Here is a 22,072-nt window from a genome sequence, read left to right as displayed (position 1 = left end):
CTATTTCTCTGGATGGGAGCATGAACTTAGGGGGAGATGCAGGCCCAAGTTCTGTTCCAGATTTACCTGCATGGGCATGGACAAAGAAATCTACACAAGGACAATTTGGTGTAGCTTTGGTCAAGCAAGTAATGGCTATTCAAAAGGCCCTTCAGGAGACTACAAATGCTGGTACAAAGGCTATTCTTCAAGCTCATCTAGACTCTCTGCATCTCTTGCAGTTGCAGCATATCAGACAGAATTTAAGTGTGGATGAACTCAAAAAGGATATTGCTGATCTGAAATCCTATAATTCTGAGAAGTTGGATTCAGTCCTGCCTTATGGTACAATGCAAGATTTGTTGCTGAGATTAGTTCCTGGTCATAGGATTACTAACTGGTAATTAATAATCCGCAAAGATTGGTACATACTATGCTTGCTCCCTTCAGGTGGATGTCTGTTCTCATAGGCATTTGTGTGGTGACACTATAGCTAGTATGTAGGTGCTTATTATAGAATAAGTTCACTGAACATGACTCGCACAGCTGAACAACTGATGGAGTTCACTCACGTGTCAGCAGTTGTTCACATAGTGATAGTTGTACAAGTATCCTTAGACTTGAGGTCATCATAGTCATCTTGTGTATAGTGAACTATGCTTTGGTTTAGTTCTTAGTCTCCAGGGACAATTATTAGGGCTCTACTGGGTATAGGAATTTGTACACGAAGATAGTGTATGATCAATAAAGGATCTACCCCTTCCAGTGAAGGAAGAGAATGTTCAAAGCTGATCCACTTATGCTAGTTCAGGAATCTTTGGCCAGAGTAAATGAAATTAGAATGGAGTTTCTAATTTACATAGAACTGAGCATAGTAAGTGGGAAAGCAAATGATTAAATTAGATAGGCTTGACACAAGATCTATGCCTTGTATTTAATCAGGACATTGGAGGGTAGAAGGAGTTAATTGTACGGTAACTATTCACTGACAGGTTCTTGGTATTCTAGGCAGTGAATTCATATTATCCGGATAGTCGCGATATGTTGAGAAGCATCACTCACGATGTAGAATAAATATAATTAATCAGTTAATTATATTTAGTGAATTTTAATATTCATATAAATAATTAATAAAAGTTTATTATTATTTATTTCTACTACCGGCATAATATTGAACCTACAGGGTCACACCATAAAATAATATTTTCTTTGATGAAATAATGAGAGAGAGAATTATTTTCTAAATAGTTAAGAAAAAGAAATAATGATTAAAATAGTTTTAATTATTATTAAAGCATTTTATGAAGATAAAATGTGGGGGTTAATATATATAAAGATATATTATAAAACCCTAGGAGAGTCCTATAAATAGAATGAGATGGATGGCTCATTTGGATAAGATACACAACTTTGGTTTTGTGAAAACCCTAGCCTCCATCTTCTTCTTCTCTCTCTCTCTCCCAAAACTCCATTTTTATAAAAGGTTAGTTTTATAAAAGGTTCATCGAAGAGGATCGTTCTTGGTGGATATCGGTAGAGTGCTTTACACACTGAGGAACAACTGCTAGCACTCCAATTTTATAAAGCTTCGATTCACGAGGTATGGTTTCGATTCCTCAGTTTTTCCTTTTTATATGTTTTTCTATATGTGTGGTATATGGTTTTTACGGAATAATTGTTATCTCACGCTTCCGCTCATCCGTAAATTCCTTCAATTTATAAGTGCATTTACAAATATATAAAGGAAGGTTTGTAGAGAATCTCACAAGCCTTTTTCAAGATGCTCCTCTAGAATGAGCAAATTTGGATTATTTTCTTGACTGTCTAAACTTCTTTCCCAGCCTCACATTATTTTCCTCAATTTGATTTTGGAGTTTCCTGTAGAATTCAGATTCATCTTCATTTATCTGATCCAGCTTTTCTTGCATCTTCATGAGAGTTTCATTGCTTGAAATCTTTAGCTGATCTTCCAATCTGAAGAATCTTCTGATACACTTTTCATCTTTGAACTCCATTATCCATTATGGCCTCAAATGCACCCTATCTCCAGTAAAAGGGATTTACTCTTGGGAGTGCATTTGGTCCTCTCCAGCTATTTCTTATCTCCTCAATCTTGTTTAGTACAATTTTCTTGGCACCTATGTTGAACCCAAAGTTCTTCTTGATTAAGGAGAAGATAGTCACCAGAGTAGAATAGCCTTCATTGAGAATTCTGTGAAGGGGCCAAGTCATCTATCTTCCACCCTTGTACCTGAAAACTAATATTTCTGGAAGATGTCTGTAAGCATCAATGGCTCTAACTTCATCTACCTCTTCCAGATAAAGATTTATGTCTGAGAAATCTTTAATGTCACAGATGAAGAGTTTATCTCCCTCGTTGACAGTTGGTTTGGGTGTTGTCAATGATTTGGATTGAAGTTTGATAGGCTTGGCCTTCTTGATAGCTCTTTTCTTTGTCTTTCTTGGCTTAACTTGGATTGGAATGCTTAGATTAGGAAGAGGTGGGCTGTCCCAATCTATGGGTTCATCTTTGAGAATTACAGATTCACAATGGAAAGTTATTGTAACGACCGAGAAAATTACGCTTGTATTATACTATAATAAAGATAATTATGTGTATTATTATGTGATTAAATGTGTTGAGTCGTAAAACCCTAATTGCTATGTACTACGTGTTGTCTGTTTTGATCCGAATATGGTTTGGATATTTATTGAGTGTTTTATCGTAAGTTATATGTTTTATATCAAAGCCCATACAACTCAAACAGTATTTTAAAAGCCCGTATTTCAAACAAAAATATTGCCCCTATTTTGCCAAAGAACGACCTATGCCATATCACTATTCTGAACCCCTAGACGTTTTACAAATTTACCTTTTTCGCGAAATATGACTTTTCCGGACCCCTTCGGGAGTTAAAAACCCCACAAAAATCATATTTTTATTTTTATATGATCATGAAATTATCAAACATCATTTTTCTTTGCATTTTTGTAATATTCACAATTTTGGGAATTTTTGACATATATTTTGTATTTATTGAATATTTAAAAATTCATTATTGATACCCAAAAATTATAAAAATTGGGGCCAAATATTTTTATTAGATGTGTAATTAGCTCCTTAATTTCATTTAGGGGTATTATTTTTTATAACTATGAATAGTTGATTATTAGTAATTAATTAGTTAATTAATCATAAAAAAAATCAGAAAATTCAAGAAAATCCCCAATTCTCTGAAATTAGGGTTTTGAGTTCTTGAGGATCAAAGCACAAATTGAAGGTGTTTCTGTTTACCAAATCGAACATGTAAGTATCCGTTGTGAAGCTCTTTTGATTTCATATTTGATTATGCAATCGTTTTTAGTATTTGATTACTCGATTTTTAATTCATATATTCGGGTTTAATTGATGAATTCGGGTTTTTAGTTTGGTTGATTGTTTACAGTTTCTATTACCACGAATGAGTAAATCATCTTGTTTGCAATCGATTCGTAATGGTTTCATCGATGTTGGTGTTGTTTTTGAGGTCGCCGGAGTTTGAACGCCGCCGCCGTGTTCTTCGCGTCTCCGGCTGCGTTTCGACGAGAGGAGGACGAAGGGGGTTACCTGGGAACGAAGGAAGGTGAGTCTGCATAAGGAACGAAGTTTCTATCGCTGGAATCGCTGTGTTTCAGCCGTTTTTACTCGCCGGGAAACCACCGGCGTCGTTGTCGGTGGCTGTTCTTGAGGACCCGGGTTCGACCCGGTTTCAACCCGGAATTCGACCCGAGATTGATCCTCAAACCCCTGAAACCATTTCCTGATTTCTGTTATTGATTTTTCTATTATTTACTTTTATTTTATAAAAATCAAAAATCAGTTTTAAAAATTCTAAAAATCTAATAAAATTAAATTTAAATTCTGAAAATATTATTAATAATTTCAGAATAATAATTTAGAAAATCAAAAATCATTATTTATTTAATTATTTAATTATTTATTTAATAACCTAATTATTTATTTATTATTTTTAATTAATAAATAAAGCTTAAATAATCGAATAATATGATTAATAATTCGGTAATTAGTGGAATAATGCGAGTAACTCGTAATTATATGAGTAGTATTTCGATAAGTTGAATTATTATTATTCGAGCGGTAACTATTAATTCGATGAATATCGTAATGGTTGGTGTATCGATTATTTATTTGTAAATAATCAATCTAATCGTATAATTGATAATAATTTGCGAGTAATTGTAATAATTTGTAATTAATTTTAATAATTAAGGATTAATTATTTTAAAATATAATAAATATTAAATAATTTTTAAAAAATATAATTACGGTTTATTTAATTATAATAAATTATTTATAATTTATTATTAATAAATTAAATCTTGTTTAATTAGTAGTAATTAAACCGTATGTCTGATTTGAGTGAAACGAGGACCCTTAGACTCAAAAAAATGAAATGAATCCATTAAAAATAATTATAAATCATAATTTTTTCCGAAAGTGAGTCGTCTTGTGATAGTTAATTGCTTGTAGACCCTAGTAGGAATCAAATTGAGCCTAATAAATCCTGAATAATTATAAATCAAACCAGATAGGGATACTTAATACATGTATAAGTCTAGTATCGATTCTAAAAATAATTATGAGTCCAAAATTAATTATGTGCCTTATGTGCTATGTGCTTTACGTGGTTATGTGACCCTTATGTGCTATATAATTATATGTGTATATATGCAAGTCAGATAGAAACGTATGGGTAGATTATTAGGGTTACATGGTATCAATTCGAGATACGCGTATGTTATAAGTTATCTAAACGACTATCTTTTTATGATAGATCTAGTATCAGCAAGGCAGATTAAGCAGGAGATGGAAGCGGTGAGTTGAACCAGGTTAAGTACGCACAAGGCAAGTTTTTCCCCTATTCTAAATTCTGAATAGTGAATTATATCCCATTTTTCACATCAGTTACACTTTGATAATTCTTGTTCATATACACTGTTACACAATTATTGATTCTCGTTTCTATTTCATTTCGATTCTTGATTTCTCCCAATTTATTGAATCCTCTATTCATATTCCAATACTTTTCCCCTTGTTACATATACTATGATATATCCTGATGTTGGGATACATCAAAAGCATTTCGATTATTCCGGATGCTAAGCTTTGGACTGGATGGTTACGATATGGGCTGGGTTTTACCCAGACCTTTAATTAATAGGCCACAGTTCCCTGAGTACTCCCTATGTTGGTTGGGTCTATGCAGTTTGGTATAGATCCGCACTGTATCCTGACTGATTAGCAGGTTATAGTGCATATATTGGTTCTTGTTTCCAGTCTTGCTCGTTTGGCACTCGCAAGTAATGGCAAATTCATATTCTTTACAGGATCAGAGTACCAGTTCATTTATTTTTAACCTTTACACTATATATATTGTTGCAGGCTTGTTAAGCAATTTTGGCTCATCCTCTTTTATTGTTATTCCCATTGTTTTTCAGTCAAGTTAGAGAATGAAACCCATCAGAATCCGTATAGTCAAAAAGCGAGTCAAGCAGCGGGACCCTCTTATACCAAGAGTGTGGCGCCCTCCAAACCCGGGTCAGAAGTTTGGGGTCCACACACGCACCTTAATTATAACCTGCTTATAACAATAATAAAGATAATAATAATATATGCAATGACCCTACTTACCAACCACCACGGACCGCAACAGATTAAAGTATGCACACAAACCAAACACACTAATATATTACAAACCGTTCAAATCCCAACAATTTCAAATTCAAACTGAGTATTAAACATTATTACAAACTTTTACAAACTTAAATTATTCCAAAAGAAGCCTACTAGCTCAGCTTTCTCAACCTGAACCCCTAGCTCTCGCGCTGGACTGGGGATCCTCATTACCAAATGGTTCCTTTTTAACTGGAAAGAATATAAACAACATCGCACAAATGAGCTAACTAGCTCAGCAAGTCACAATGACAAAACTGAGAATAATGATCATCAGGTGAATATGGTTATGATATCAAGTGAACAATGGATTATGATTTAGAATTGGATATTATACTTTTAATTTAAAACCAAGGTTAGGCTGCTGATCAGTCACGCACTAATCCCGAGCAAGGCACACAGCATTGCTCTAACTACTGGATCCAAGGCACACATTGGCCTAACTTGACCATTATATGGTCTGACCACGAATCTGGTCCACAATTTTATAAAAACAATCCAATTCTAACATAACAACAGAATATACAATAATAAACAATAACCAGAATCAATAACAACAATAAGTGTTTAATAATGAAAGGGTTTTAATCCTTGTGAGGATCAATAAGGTAATTTAAAAGCTTGGATGTTGGGTAATGAAAGAATTAAATAACAAAGGAATCAACGATTCAGGGTTTCAAAGATTTGGGCTTTCAAAGTATAGGATACAATGTTTGAATATACAAGTAATTCAGTTCAGTGTTTGGGATTTTGTTTGCATGTATTTGTGGAGTAGTATCGTATACTTGAGATTTGTGTTTAGGTATACAACAATCAATGGTCTAGAAAGAATAAGGTTTATGGCTCAAGAACAATAACTGAAATTAGGATTTATGTAACACCCCCAGATCCGGGGTCGGGGATCCGGGTCGTCACGGTCTTTCTTTCCACAATATCACTTCACTTAATTAATAATAAATAACCTTATGCTGTGACCCCACACTAACACACACCACAACCCGTTATAGTCTCAGAGATGAAATTTAAATAAGTACAAGTCTTTGAATCCACAATTTAAAAGTTATTACAACCCAAAATGATTACTTGATAAATTTACAGTTAATTGCCATTATCTGCCACAAGTTATAATTATACATAATTGATTCTCAAAAGTAGATGGTCTGATCTACAATAGATCTACCTCTGCAGCTATAGCAACTACAACATCAACGGGAAGACGCGGGACGCTTCCCACGCGCTTGCGCTGGGTCTGCTGGGGTCTGGCCATCTTTCCTAACTGTTGTTGTGTGATGAAAGAAGAAAGCAAGGGTGAGCAACAAGCCCACCAAAATAATATGTATAATGATTTACAATATATGAGCCTACTCATAATACTCATGAAAGTCTTGGTCAAAAGAAATGAACCAAGTTGATAACTTAATGCAATGAAGTCGCAAAATATTCAGTATATATACATATATACTTTTCAAAATATTGGAAGTCCTCTTCCATGCATAATATACACAAAGTCCTAGTGTGTAACTGTATGAAAAAAATATCGTTGCAAGGTGATCTCATATATCTAACCTTGTCTCAACGTTTTTCTGAAAATCTTTGTCATACATAAGACAATTATTAATTAGATATAAGTTTAAAAGATGAGGTTACCAAATACCCCAATATACTTATATCTTTCCCAATACTACTTGAACTACCACCGTTCAAGTTATAATCAGTTTCAAAAGTTCATCACATAGACGAGACTACAAGATAATACTTGAATAGATTCAACATTTAAAATATCATCAAAATAAAATGAAGTTATGAGATACTTCATTTGATGCAAACATTATTTTGAAAACTTGACCCTGCCAACACTCAACAATCGCCCAACCGTAGCCTTTCTATCGAAGTGCTTTGGGTAGTGTTGCAGAAATATCCAATTGGATGATGAACTCATTACGGGAGTTTACCGCGCCAGGAAGACCACTTACGATGATCAGTCGTAGTAGTACAACCCCACCATTTTCTACATGTAGAGGAGAACCTGTCGGATTTACTTGTCAACCGAACACTGAACTCCTAAGGAATGGACCGCCTTAGCGGAACTTCCAGGCCATTTGGGCCAATATAATAAGGCTGGGCCGGCGCTACTCGACCACTTACGCCACTCCTAGTTCAGATGAAATCCATGACTCTGAAACGTAAAGCTCGTTTCCCCCTTTCCCCAAGTAGAAACTTGTTGATACGGCTCCACCAAGAAGTCGTACCTAGTTGGAAAGGAAAACTCACCGATATTTCCCAGGCGATGCCTGTTAATGGATTAACTTGTTCCAAGAATTTTACTTCCCGAATATTGGGTAAGTAATCAAAAACTCTTTTACCAAGACAGCAACCTTGTTGCGAATATAAAACACACCATCGAGCCGGATCCCCCAGGTTTTGAGCGAGTATTTAAATCCCCTTTTTAAAAGGAAGATCTTAAATATAAAAATAGTTTTGGGATCCGCTCTAACTTTTGAAAATCATTTTAAAGACTCGAAAACACTTTAAAGAGTGTTTGGAGTAAAACTGATTTAATGAAGTAAATCAGTCCCCAGAATATTTAGAAAATGTCTGAATATTATTATTTAAATAATATTCCCATAAAAGATAATCTTTATAAAATAATTGAAGTAGAAGTATTAAAACTTATACTTGAAATGAATAGCAAATAATCAAAGATATACTTATACGAAAGTAATATCTTTATTTGAATAATCAAAAATAAGTTTGATTATCGACACCTTATTCTTTAATAAAATAAAGAATATATCTCAGCAAATAATCGGAGTCATAGATCCTCAAATGAATATTCAAATAATATTCAATAAATAAAATAAGCTGAGTCATAATACCTCGAATGAATATTATAAATAATATTCATTAAATAAAATAAAGGAGTCATACATCCTCAAATGAATATTCAAATAATATTCAATAAATAATGTAAAGGAGTCATACGCCTTCGAATAATATTTGAAATAATATTCAATAATAAAATAAAGTTAAAGTTATCGAACAAACCTTATTCGATTAATAGTTTTAAAAACTATATCCATATATATATATAAATAAATAAATATATATATATATATATATATATATATATACTCGGGAACATCGACTCCCGGTTTAGAAATATGTTCACCTTTTATCCCCTATACTAAGGGTATACGCAACTACTTGCTTATTTCTAGCATAGGTATTATGCAACTATAAGCATTGAAATTAACAGATAGATAACCAGATTACGAAACAGACATGCATATATACCATATTAGCATGCTCCAATATATCACAAAATTTGCTAATAACAATCATGCAATATCACAAGATAATGCATATACATATATTTACATCACAACAACAGTATAACGGGTAGAAAACTTGCCTGAGCGACTGGGGTTACGAATGGCTCGGGACGAGTCTGGTAACCTATAAATAACAAGTAAGTTGGAATTAAACCAAAGTCACTTGTAAATCTATACTCTAACCAACTCAGACTCTAACGCTCGTTTTGCGCTTACTGATTCTCTTAAGTCACTCGAGTACCCTCGGCTCCACCATTTTTAATAATTTAACCTTTACGAGTTTTAAGGCGATTCCTTCGCGAGTGTCTTACCAACTGCCTAACACACTTACCATAAATGTTTCATGCATTAATTAACCCTTTTTGGTCTTTAACCTATGTTTCAAAGTAAGGCGAGGGGAAAAGTTTCGTTCGCGAAACGCCGTTACTTGAAACGGTCGTTTCTCCTAAACCGTGCATCGGAATCGAACGAACTACATATCAAAACGAAGCTCGTAACATGAGCTATCTAATCATGGCAGTGGTCATAATCTAGCAGGGGGTTCTCGGGTCCTAATGTTATGCACAAAAACAGTCCAAAGAAAATCGGACGTTACGACGGCTATGTTTACGCGATTACCAATGTTTAAACTACTCCAATTAACCACCAACCAACTCATAACCATCAATACAACAAAACTTCACCTAAACCATACCACATCAGTCCATAATCTCCAAGGTTTTCAACTCAAACAACCACAATCAAGACCTATGAACTATAATCAAGCTTCAATTACCAAAACACTTCCAAATCAAACCAAACTACTAATAATCACAATCCATGCTTCTCATTTCACAACACCAACCATTAAACTTACTAACAAATAAAGTAAAGGCTAGGGTTTGAAGTTTATACCTTCCTTGGGAGGCGTTAAGTTGCTAGGAAGCCTTAGGGAGCCTCCTACAAGCTTGATCTTTCCAAAGAAATCAAGAACACAAAGTTAGGCTTTGAAGTTTCTAAAAGTCCGATTTAAAGAACTGTAAAAATGAGGGTCTTACCATGATTATTTGGACGAGACTTGTGAACAAGAGTTGTACGCCATCTCAATACCTTTCTAATGAGCTATAGAACACAATATTTGAGTGAGAAATGAAGGAGATACAGCAGTTTTAGTATTCTGATTCTGTTTTGGCCGAGAGCATGAAGAACAATGCCTTGGTTTCTTTTTGATTTTGATGAAAAATGATTTGCTTGGCTTGGTTGCTTGGTTTTTGTGCTTGCTTTAGTCAATTACCTTCTTGCCCTTGAATTTGTGTGGTTACAAAGCCACCACACCTCCTTCCTTCCCATGTCATGCTTATGTCACCTTGCACATGTCATAATGCTCCCACTTGTCCACACCTTGTGGTTTGATGATGTCACAATCCCTGGCTTCTTATACAAGCTTGTCTCTTGATCACTTATTTGTTTTACGGTTCGCTTATCTTTCGTTCTCGTTTATCGTTTGAGGGATCATACCCGGGATCTTATTACTTAGGTTCCCTTAACCTTTCTCAATATATTATATTCCTTTTATGATCCTCTCCTATAATCCTTTAATTTAAATCCTTTTTATCCTGTTACCTTATACTCAATTCTCTCCGTATCTTGTGAATTTCCGAGAAAAATCAAAGTGTTCGGATTTGGATTCTGACGATCTTTACATACACTTATATCCCATATAAAGTACTAATAAAATCTCAGAATATCCATATCAGAACCCCTACATAGTGTGGCATGAAAAGTTTTCTCATTCAGCAAAAACACTATTCATAAGGGTTTCAAAAATTTCCCAAAAATTGGGGTTATTACAGTCTCCCCTCCTTAAAAGGATTCCGTCCCGGAATCAGATAGAAAGTGAATAGGGATACTCTCTTAGCATTGCACTTTCTAACTCTCGAGTAAATTTTCCCACATTGTGGTTCTACCATCAAACTCTTACTAGTTTGATAACCCTTCTCCTAAGCACTCGTTCCTTTTTACTCTATACCCTTCCTGGTTGCTCCATATAGGTTACGTCTGGTTGCATGTCTATGCGCTCATATGCCCCTATTTGTCTGGCATCCGAATTACACTTCCATAACATTGATACGTGGAACACGTTATGAACTTGCTACAGGTTCGGGGGTAGGGCTAGCTCATATGCTAACTTCCCAAACGTCTTAATATATCCAAGGGTCCAACAAATTGTAGACTTAGCTTTCCTTTCTTTCCGAACCTCATCAATCCTTTCCAAGGGATACCTATAACATTACTAGGTCCCCTATTTCATACTCTTTATCCTTTCGTGTCAAATCAACATACTTATCATGACCATCTTGGGCTACTACCAGCCGTCCTCTGATTAGATCTATCATATTCTTGGTCCTTTGGACTACTGCGGGTCCGAGCATCTTGCGCTCTACAACTTCATCCTAACATAAGGGAGATCGACATTGTCTTCCCTCAATGATCTCATAAGGCGACATCTCGATAATGACATATGATCTATTGTCGTAAGATAACTCAATCCGAATTAAGTGATCATTCCAAATTCTTTCAAGTCTATTGCACAGACTCTCATTATTGCTTTTAACATTAGAGCTTCTGCTTCTCAAAACCCATTCTTTTCCAGTTCGTAATCGCTACTACCTTCCGTTCCTAATATTATACTGGTTATACTTTTGCTCGTTAGCGTTCTATAACCTTTTAATAACCACGTCAACCTTAGTATCACGAATGTGTTCCCATTCCGCATACTACCACCACTTTATTACTCCTTTTTCAGTTGCTTCTATTTTCCAAAATTTGATCAATCAAATAGAAGTAAAGGAATTTGTTGAGAGATCACTAAGATCATGAACACTTGTTATATCGCATAGTTAGTACAGAAGGTGGCCAGCCTTTAGTACTTGACAAGCAATTAAACAATAGCTGGTATCCTACTAGGCTTCTATCACACAGATAGATAGTCATTCGGCAATACCTCCCCTTTCTGGAAGGGTTGTTCTTCTCAGCTTACATGAAATGAAAAGAAGAGAAAAGAACGAACTGAAGAGAATTGTATATATGAAGAAAAAAAAAATATACTGCCACAAAATATCTGGCTTGGAATCTACCTCTGAACTATAGAGGTTTGTCATAGGAGAACAAAACATATATGTATTTATATCAACATCAAGTATTATAGCATCGTATTTCCCATGCCTAAATATTTCTATTCCGTCCATCATTCTATGGACCCATGCTCTTCCTCGAGCTTATACACAATCACCTTTGAAACTCCCTCGATTTCGAAAATCGAACCTGGGATCTCATTTTAGACATCACCGTTACTAGAGTTCTATGCTTGCACCGCAACCTTCCTCATATAGTAATACGACTCTCTTTTCATAAGAGGGAATAAATATTCAATAGGTAGATACTCTACTTAATTAGTCTATCAATGATAACTTATACACTACCACGACCCGTTTAGTGGTACTCAATCTTAACATCCATTCCAATACAACTCTCACGGTTGTAATCAGCTCGTTACTCGCAGAATCATTGCTGCCTTACTATGGTCCACCACTGACCCACTGTCATCATTCACTTTCCATGAAATCTTAATAGCTAACCATACGGAGTCCATACATGTCGTATCAAATCCTTCTAAGGAGGTAACATAATCACCATTTCTGATTCATGAAGAACACTCCTGATCTCAAAGGTTCGTTTAGTCCTTTTAAAATATGGTCCAGGCTCATTCTCAAGATAGTACCTTCTAAGATAGATAGCCCGCTCATGGCGATTACACGAATTAAACCTTTACCAACTACTATTACGGCTGGGTATTGCACAGTCATCAGAAGGAATGTCAATCTTCCAAACCATAATACAACCTTCACAGTTTTAACCATCATCACTGTATTCTTTTGGCACAAGCGCCTATAATTATCCTCTTACCTTTAAAGTGTCGGCCACCTCTTTGGCCTTTCCTGATAGTAAAATTTCCTTACAGTCAATGTCACTTTAACCATCTCCAAATAAATTTTCTACCTTATTTCAATCACAGCTTATGTGAAAATGCTTTCCTTAAAATCTGATGAGTAAAAAAAAAATCACCATTTTTCCATAAGTTATTGCCTCAGTCTTTAGAGGTTAATCACTGTCATGACTGACTCTCAATCATAATTAGAACATCTTTTATCTTAAGTCCTAATTGCCCTGAATAATTTCGACCATTACTGGTTCGATCCATACTTTCTCGTGGTTTAACACGTGCCCCACTTGGCAACATTATAATTACGTCATATTTCCTTTATCAACATTTCTATTCTTGAAAATTTTGAATATTACCTTTCTCCTTGTAAAACCTGTAAGGTTATCCTTCAATCGTTCCTCCTGTATTCCCTAGATACAGGGCATATTAAAATACCATTTACTATTACTAGAACCATTATCTATATACTTCTGAAAAATTTCTCCACTGATTCTTAAAGGTTGTTGCTACATTAACCCTTTCCAAATCATACTGTCAAAACTCATATTGTCCCTATTAAGGGTGAAATTCCAACCTTTATGCATTCCCCTAGGATTCATTTTAAGTTACCGATGTTCTATCCTTAATTCCACCTTTAAAAGGTACCTGCATCCTTCCATGGATAAATCAAGTCATATATCCCAGATAAGGGTGTCTTATTCAATCATTCCCACCTCGATAGTCTATACCTAACTTCATAATAGCATCCTTATTCAAATTGAGGTCAATCCATATGGCCTCCAAAAGATAACAATGGTCATCCACTTTTCTTTCTTGATTTGGTAATGATAACATGGATGTTCTGGAAGATATTGGTCATGTTCAACGTGAACTTCTTCTTAATAATTCCTTATTTACTTTTGTTGTTTATCTCAACAGTCATCTCAATGTTGGGATATCTTTCATATCTGGCGTCTCCCTTTCTGGGTATCATGCCACCGGTCTTACACTTTACCTTCTTGAAGGTCACTTCCTTCACCCAATTTTCTTAATTTCTTACTTTCTTGTCTCCTCAGTCTATCCGCGTCTCATTATTTATCCTTCGAATTATCTCAAGGTTTCCTCGAATCTTCCCAACTTACAGGGGATAAAATATATGTATCTCTTATACCTTCAACCATCAATTTAACTCATGGTGAATCACTCTCATCCGGACGATTACCTACTTTTCTATTTCTATTTCTACGAGTCTTTAGGGTTTCCTCATACCCAACTCCCTTATCATTCCTCAAACTCTCTTGCCTTTATATTCCTTTCTCTTATCGTTATTTCATGAACCAACACAACATAAGCATTGATTTCAAACATCCCGTCATTCTGGATTCGTGTCTTCAGAACGAATCTTGATAACTTTTACAACTTAGATTCATAATTCATCATACTCGTCTGCCTTTGTTCTGGCTCTTAAGCTTTTACACTATCTCCATAACCTTGGGAAGTACTTTCCTGAAAATAATTGACTGAACTTAAATTAGTTTATTATAATCTCTTGCTCCGTGCCTTCCTTGGCCTTTCACCAGCGGGTGGTCTCTCTCTTAGGAGGGTAAGTGACAAAACAGTCTTTTGTGGTTCGTCAATCATTTAGAATCTCAAATGATTCATCTATTTCCTTTAGCCAGGCTCTTGCCTCGACTGGGTCAGCTTGTTCCTTGGAACTCTGAGAGCTTAGCGACTTAAAGGTCATGAAAGAATTTCCCACCGCACTGTCTCCTCAGGGTGGTGGTTGGGGATAATAGTCTAAGTTCTCTTTAGACAGGTCCATGAATTGCCGTATAGGGGTACCATCTCGGGTCTCCTGTCCTTACTCGACTTTTGTTTCCTCAGACTAAATATTTCTTCCTACTCCCCATAATTGGGGTCATCTTACATAATTTAAATCCTCATTTTCCACTTCATGATGTTATGGGTTCCTTTTGTCTTGGTGGCAACCTCCCTGACTATCACGTTCAGGGTTTGCTCTAACTCTTATTCCTCAAACTAGCTTTCATCTAAGATTTCATCTTTAAGCTCTTAAACCTTTGGAACCCAAATTCTATAGGAATACCTCATTATTCCCTTATCATCACTCTCGGTATTAATCTCATACCTATTTGTTGGCTCTCTGCCTTCATTCATCACTTTTACTGGCACAATATGTTCTTTTCCAATACTTCGGGCTGTATTGCTATCTCAAACAGCTTTTCGGTACCGGCTCCGGTTACCTTCACTACTATTTCCATTTTTTCAAAATCTCTTATAAACTCTCCAAAAGACATTATCATCTTGAGTCTCTCCTTTTTACTAAGGGCATCAGCCACCATATTGGCTTTCCCCGAATGATAAAGAATCTCCCAATCATAATTCTTGATTAGCTCTAACCGCCTCCTCTGGCGTATGTTGAGCTCTTTCTACGTAAGAATGTACTAGAGCTCCTATGGTTTGTGAATCTCACACTTCTCTCCATACAAGTAGTGCCTCAAATCTTTAGGGCAAAACTATTGCCACTAGCCCAAGCTCATGGGTGGGGATATCGAATTTTAAATTCCCTTAATTGTCTTGACGCAGACGCGATTATCTTGCTGTGCTATATAAGAAGCACCCTAATTCCTTATGCGAAGCGTCACTTACAAATCACAAAATCTCATTTTCCATCCGGCAACGCCAACATAGGGAACGTCACCAACCTTTGCTTCGGTTCTTAAAAGTTGTTCTCGCATTTCTCTGTCCATTCGAACTTCTCAGTCTTACGAGTAAGCCGCGTTAAAGGGGCTACTATCTTTACAAACTTGAACGAACCTCTGGTAGTGACCGGCCAATCCTACCTCTGTTAGTCGACCCAACCAGGGTCATCAATTCATCAGTGGTCCTTTATCCAATCTCGTCAGGATCCTCCATGGGATCCTCCTCAGCAACTATCCCTTCTAGGACAACATCCTCAACCGCTACATCCTCAATATCAACATCATCCGGTCCTGCGTTAGGACGCTCTATTGGATCCACAATCTGATCTCCAATTAGTAATAAAACATCATCGCATTGATGTTCCTCAACTTCAGGGTTCGGAGTCCCGCTACCATATACGATAACGAACTACGCTTCTATCGCTACATTTATATGGGTTCCCATAAGGGTTTTAACTGTCAGTACTACGTTAGGTAGTCCGACTATGAACTTGGCAAGAGTTCTTATTATCTTAGTGAACTTATTATCTTAACGTCCCATCATCTCTGAGGTTTATAACGCTTGGCTCTGATACCATTTCTGTAACACCCCCAGATCCGGGGTCGGGGATCCGGGTCGTCACGGTCTTTCTTTCCACAATATCACTTCACTTAATTAATAATAAATAACCTTATGCTGTGACCCCACACTAACACACACCACAACCCGTTATAGTCTCAGAGATGAAATTTAAATAAGTACAAGTCTTTGAATCCACAATTTAAAAGTTATTACAACCCAAAATGATTACTTGATAAATTTACAGTTAATTGCCATTATCTGCCACAAGTTATAATTATACATAATTGATTCTCAAAAGTAGATGGTCTGATCTACAATAGATCTACCTCTGCAGCTATAGCAACTACAACATCAACGGGAAGACGCGGGACGCTTCCCACGCGCTTGCGCTGGGTCTGCTGGGGTCTGGCCATCTTTCCTAACTGTTGTTGTGTGATGAAAGAAGAAAGCAAGGGTGAGCAACAAGCCCACCAAAATAATATGTATAATGATTTACAATATATGAGCCTACTCATAATACTCATGAAAGTCTTGGTCAAAAGAAATGAACCAAGTTGATAACTTAATGCAATGAAGTCGCAAAATATTCAGTATATATACATATATACTTTTCAAAATATTGGAAGTCCTCTTCCATGCATAATATACACAAAGTCCTAGTGTGTAACTGTATGAAAAAAATATCGTTGCAAGGTGATCTCATATATCTAACCTTGTCTCAACGTTTTTCTGAAAATCTTTGTCATACATAAGACAATTATTAATTAGATATAAGTTTAAAAGATGAGGTTACCAAATACCCCAATATACTTATATCTTTCCCAATACTACTTGAACTACCACCGTTCAAGTTATAATCAGTTTCAAAAGTTCATCACATAGACGAGACTACAAGATAATACTTGAATAGATTCAACATTTAAAATATCATCAAAATAAAATGAAGTTATGAGATACTTCATTTGATGCAAACATTATTTTGAAAACTTGACCCTGCCAACACTCAACAATCGCCCAACCGTAGCCTTTCTATCGAAGTGCTTTGGGTAGTGTTGCAGAAATATCCAATTGGATGATGAACTCATTACGGGAGTTTACCGCGCCAGGAAGACCACTTACGATGATCAGTCGTAGTAGTACAACCCCACCATTTTCTACATGTAGAGGAGAACCTGTCGGATTTACTTGTCAACCGAACACTGAACTCCTAAGGAATGGACCGCCTTAGCGGAACTTCCAGGCCATTTGGGCCAATATAATAAGGCTGGGCCGGCGCTACTCGACCACTTACGCCACTCCTAGTTCAGATGAAATCCATGACTCTGAAACGTAAAGCTCGTTTCCCCCTTTCCCCAAGTAGAAACTTGTTGATACGGCTCCACCAAGAAGTCGTACCTAGTTGGAAAGGAAAACTCACCGATATTTCCCAGGCGATGCCTGTTAATGGATTAACTTGTTCCAAGAATTTTACTTCCCGAATATTGGGTAAGTAATCAAAAACTCTTTTACCAAGACAGCAACCTTGTTGCGAATATAAAACACACCATCGAGCCGGATCCCCCAGGTTTTGAGCGAGTATTTAAATCCCCTTTTTAAAAGGAAGATCTTAAATATAAAAATAGTTTTGGGATCCGCTCTAACTTTTGAAAATCATTTTAAAGACTCGAAAACACTTTAAAGAGTGTTTGGAGTAAAACTGATTTAATGAAGTAAATCAGTCCCCAGAATATTTAGAAAATGTCTGAATATTATTATTTAAATAATATTCCCATAAAAGATAATCTTTATAAAATAATTGAAGTAGAAGTATTAAAACTTATACTTGAAATGAATAGCAAATAATCAAAGATATACTTATACGAAAGTAATATCTTTATTTGAATAATCAAAAATAAGTTTGATTATCGACACCTTATTCTTTAATAAAATAAAGAATATATCTCAGCAAATAATCGGAGTCATAGATCCTCAAATGAATATTCAAATAATATTCAATAAATAAAATAAGCTGAGTCATAATACCTCGAATGAATATTATAAATAATATTCATTAAATAAAATAAAGGAGTCATACATCCTCAAATGAATATTCAAATAATATTCAATAAATAATGTAAAGGAGTCATACGCCTTCGAATAATATTTGAAATAATATTCAATAATAAAATAAAGTTAAAGTTATCGAACAAACCTTATTCGATTAATAGTTTTAAAAACTATATCCATATATATATATATAAATAAATAAATATATATATATATATATATATATATATATATATATACTCGGGAACATCGACTCCCGGTTTAGAAATATGTTCACCTTTTATCCCCTATACTAAGGGTATACGCAACTACTTGCTTATTTCTAGCATAGGTATTATGCAACTATAAGCATTGAAATTAACAGATAGATAACCAGATTACGAAACAGACATGCATATATACCATATTAGCATGCTCCAATATATCACAAAATTTGCTAATAACAATCATGCAATATCACAAGATAATGCATATACATATATTTACATCACAACAACAGTATAACGGGTAGAAAACTTGCCTGAGCGACTGGGGTTACGAATGGCTCGGGACGAGTCTGGTAACCTATAAATAACAAGTAAGTTGGAATTAAACCAAAGTCACTTGTAAATCTATACTCTAACCAACTCAGACTCTAACGCTCGTTTTGCGCTTACTGATTCTCTTAAGTCACTCGAGTACCCTCGGCTCCACCATTTTTAATAATTTAACCTTTACGAGTTTTAAGGCGATTCCTTCGCGAGTGTCTTACCAACTGCCTAACACACTTACCATAAATGTTTCATGCATTAATTAACCCTTTTTGGTCTTTAACCTATGTTTCAAAGTAAGGCGAGGGGAAAAGTTTCGTTCGCGAAACGCCGTTACTTGAAACGGTCGTTTCTCCTAAACCGTGCATCGGAATCGAACGAACTACATATCAAAACGAAGCTCGTAACATGAGCTATCTAATCATGGCAGTGGTCATAATCTAGCAGGGGGTTCTCGGGTCCTAATGTTATGCACAAAAACAGTCCAAAGAAAATCGGACGTTACGACGGCTATGTTTACGCGATTACCAATGTTTAAACTACTCCAATTAACCACCAACCAACTCATAACCATCAATACAACAAAACTTCACCTAAACCATACCACATCAGTCCATAATCTCCAAGGTTTTCAACTCAAACAACCACAATCAAGACCTATGAACTATAATCAAGCTTCAATTACCAAAACACTTCCAAATCAAACCAAACTACTAATAATCACAATCCATGCTTCTCATTTCACAACACCAACCATTAAACTTACTAACAAATAAAGTAAAGGCTAGGGTTTGAAGTTTATACCTTCCTTGGGAGGCGTTAAGTTGCTAGGAAGCCTTAGGGAGCCTCCTACAAGCTTGATCTTTCCAAAGAAATCAAGAACACAAAGTTAGGCTTTGAAGTTTCTAAAAGTCCGATTTAAAGAACTGTAAAAATGAGGGTCTTACCATGATTATTTGGACGAGACTTGTGAACAAGAGTTGTACGCCATCTCAATACCTTTCTAATGAGCTATAGAACACAATATTTGAGTGAGAAATGAAGGAGATACAGCAGTTTTAGTATTCTGATTCTGTTTTGGCCGAGAGCATGAAGAACAATGCCTTGGTTTCTTTTTGATTTTGATGAAAAATGATTTGCTTGGCTTGGTTGCTTGGTTTTTGTGCTTGCTTTAGTCAATTACCTTCTTGCCCTTGAATTTGTGTGGTTACAAAGCCACCACACCTCCTTCCTTCCCATGTCATGCTTATGTCACCTTGCACATGTCATAATGCTCCCACTTGTCCACACCTTGTGGTTTGATGATGTCACAATCCCTGGCTTCTTATACAAGCTTGTCTCTTGATCACTTATTTGTTTTACGGTTCGCTTATCTTTCGTTCTCGTTTATCGTTTGAGGGATCATACCCGGGATCTTATTACTTAGGTTCCCTTAACCTTTCTCAATATATTATATTCCTTTTATGATCCTCTCCTATAATCCTTTAATTTAAATCCTTTTTATCCTGTTACCTTATACTCAATTCTCTCCGTATCTTGTGAATTTCCGAGAAAAATCAAAGTGTTCGGATTTGGATTCTGACGATCTTTACATACACTTATATCCCATATAAAGTACTAATAAAATCTCAGAATATCCATATCAGAACCCCTACATAGTGTGGCATGAAAAGTTTTCTCATTCAGCAAAAACACTATTCATAAGGGTTTCAAAAATTTCCCAAAAATTGGGGTTATTACAATTTAGGTTTCTGTGCTTCAAAGCACTTGCAATATCACAGGATTATCAAGTACTACAATATCTCGAGAAAGTTCAGAACACTTTCCTGATATTAGCTTACTACACTGCACTCGTTTCCAATCACAACCGTCTTACTCTTCAACTACCTGTTTCCCTTTCCTACGTCTTGCTTCTTCTGCTCACATATCATAAGCATCTATCAATAATTTACTCATGGAATTCAACACATACTTCTATCTACCCTTCGTTTTACCCAGATCCGATTAACGGATTGAAAGTTATGCAATAATCAAGTAAACACCGAATATATAGACCGATAGTCAATTAACAAGTCACATATAGCACATAATACATCACGTAATCAATGATATATTATTTATAAAGAAGTCTCGGGTCATAAATAGGCTTTCTGGTATTTAAAATGATTTTTAAAACATTTTTCGGAATTAAAACGGGTCGTTGGATCAATTTCGGGTTAATAAACAGGGTTCGGTTGGCCCATTCTGGCTCCGAAATAATTTTAGAATAATTATCGAGCCTTGGAAATAATTTAGAATAATATTTTAAAGCTCGAAACTATTTTTCAGAATTTTTAAATCATTTTTAAATAATTAAATCTAATTAAATAATTAATTAAAATCAATTAATAATTAATTAAATCAATTAATCAATTAATTTTCGAATTAATTGACTAATTAATCAATTAAAAATTAACTAAAATTAATTAACTAATTAATTTAGATTTATTTGTGAATTAAAAATAATTTTCAGAATTAAAATAATAATTTTTAGAATTTTCAGAAATTAAAAATGAATTTTTTATAATAAAAATAAATAGGAAATATGATTTTTAAACATTTTTAAAACAGAAATCCAATTTTTGCAAACTCTGGAAACTACAGGGACCAAACTGCATCATTTTCAAAACTGCAGGGACCAAACTGCAATTTTGCAGTCCAGTCGCTGGAAAAAGTCGGGGATGGCCGGAGAACACGTTCCCGGCGTCCTCACCCCACCAACACCTCCAGATCACATCTACACAACATCAGGAAAACAACCATGCAATCAATTCATCCTAACAATCCCTGAGTTGGCCGGAATTTGGCCATGAAATTTCCTAATTTCCGGCGAACATCGGAAAACTTCAAAACACAACTCCCTTCTCTACAGACCTCGTTGGTTCATGAAACTTATACGACTAGATTGCAAATTTCACAGAGAATACAACCCACTATAACACAACATCAATCTATCATAGAATAAGAAACCCCCAAATTTCAATTAAGAACATTCATACGTGTTATAAACCCTAATTTTGAAATTCGAAAATCAAACTCAAATTTGAACATGTTATTGAACTCCAAATCAGACGTATGACATATGAAAATCATCAGGAAAACAAGCTCTATAACATGCAATCATCAAATCATACAAACAATCATCCGAACAAAAATTCATATTTTTAAT

At 35.3% G+C, this 22,072-nt stretch overlaps 2 long non-coding RNA genes across 2 annotated transcripts; both read right to left on the bottom strand.

Moving 5' to 3' along the window:
• Positions 1-9,125: 9,125 nt before the first annotated feature.
• Positions 9,126-10,244, bottom strand: LOC141706100 (uncharacterized). The gene is made up of 3 exons (XR_012568627.1): positions 10,083-10,244; positions 9,940-9,997; positions 9,126-9,169 (listed from the first exon to the last, which is right to left on the bottom strand). It is a non-coding gene; the product is annotated as an uncharacterized LOC141706100 (long non-coding RNA).
• Positions 10,245-18,854: 8,610 nt separating this feature from the next.
• LOC141706099 (uncharacterized) lies at positions 18,855-19,973 on the bottom strand. Its single transcript, XR_012568626.1, has 3 exons — positions 19,812-19,973; positions 19,669-19,726; positions 18,855-18,898 (listed from the first exon to the last, which is right to left on the bottom strand). It is a non-coding gene; the product is annotated as an uncharacterized LOC141706099 (long non-coding RNA).
• Between the last annotated feature and the right edge of the window lie 2,099 nt (positions 19,974-22,072).

The sequence above is a fragment of the Apium graveolens genome, chromosome 2, assembly GCF_009905375.1.
Source record: "Apium graveolens cultivar Ventura chromosome 2, ASM990537v1, whole genome shotgun sequence".
In the NCBI taxonomy this organism is placed as follows: domain Eukaryota; kingdom Viridiplantae; phylum Streptophyta; class Magnoliopsida; order Apiales; family Apiaceae; genus Apium; species Apium graveolens.
The sequence above is the reverse complement of the archived record's forward strand: the minus strand, read 5'-3'. Positions and strand labels throughout refer to the sequence as shown.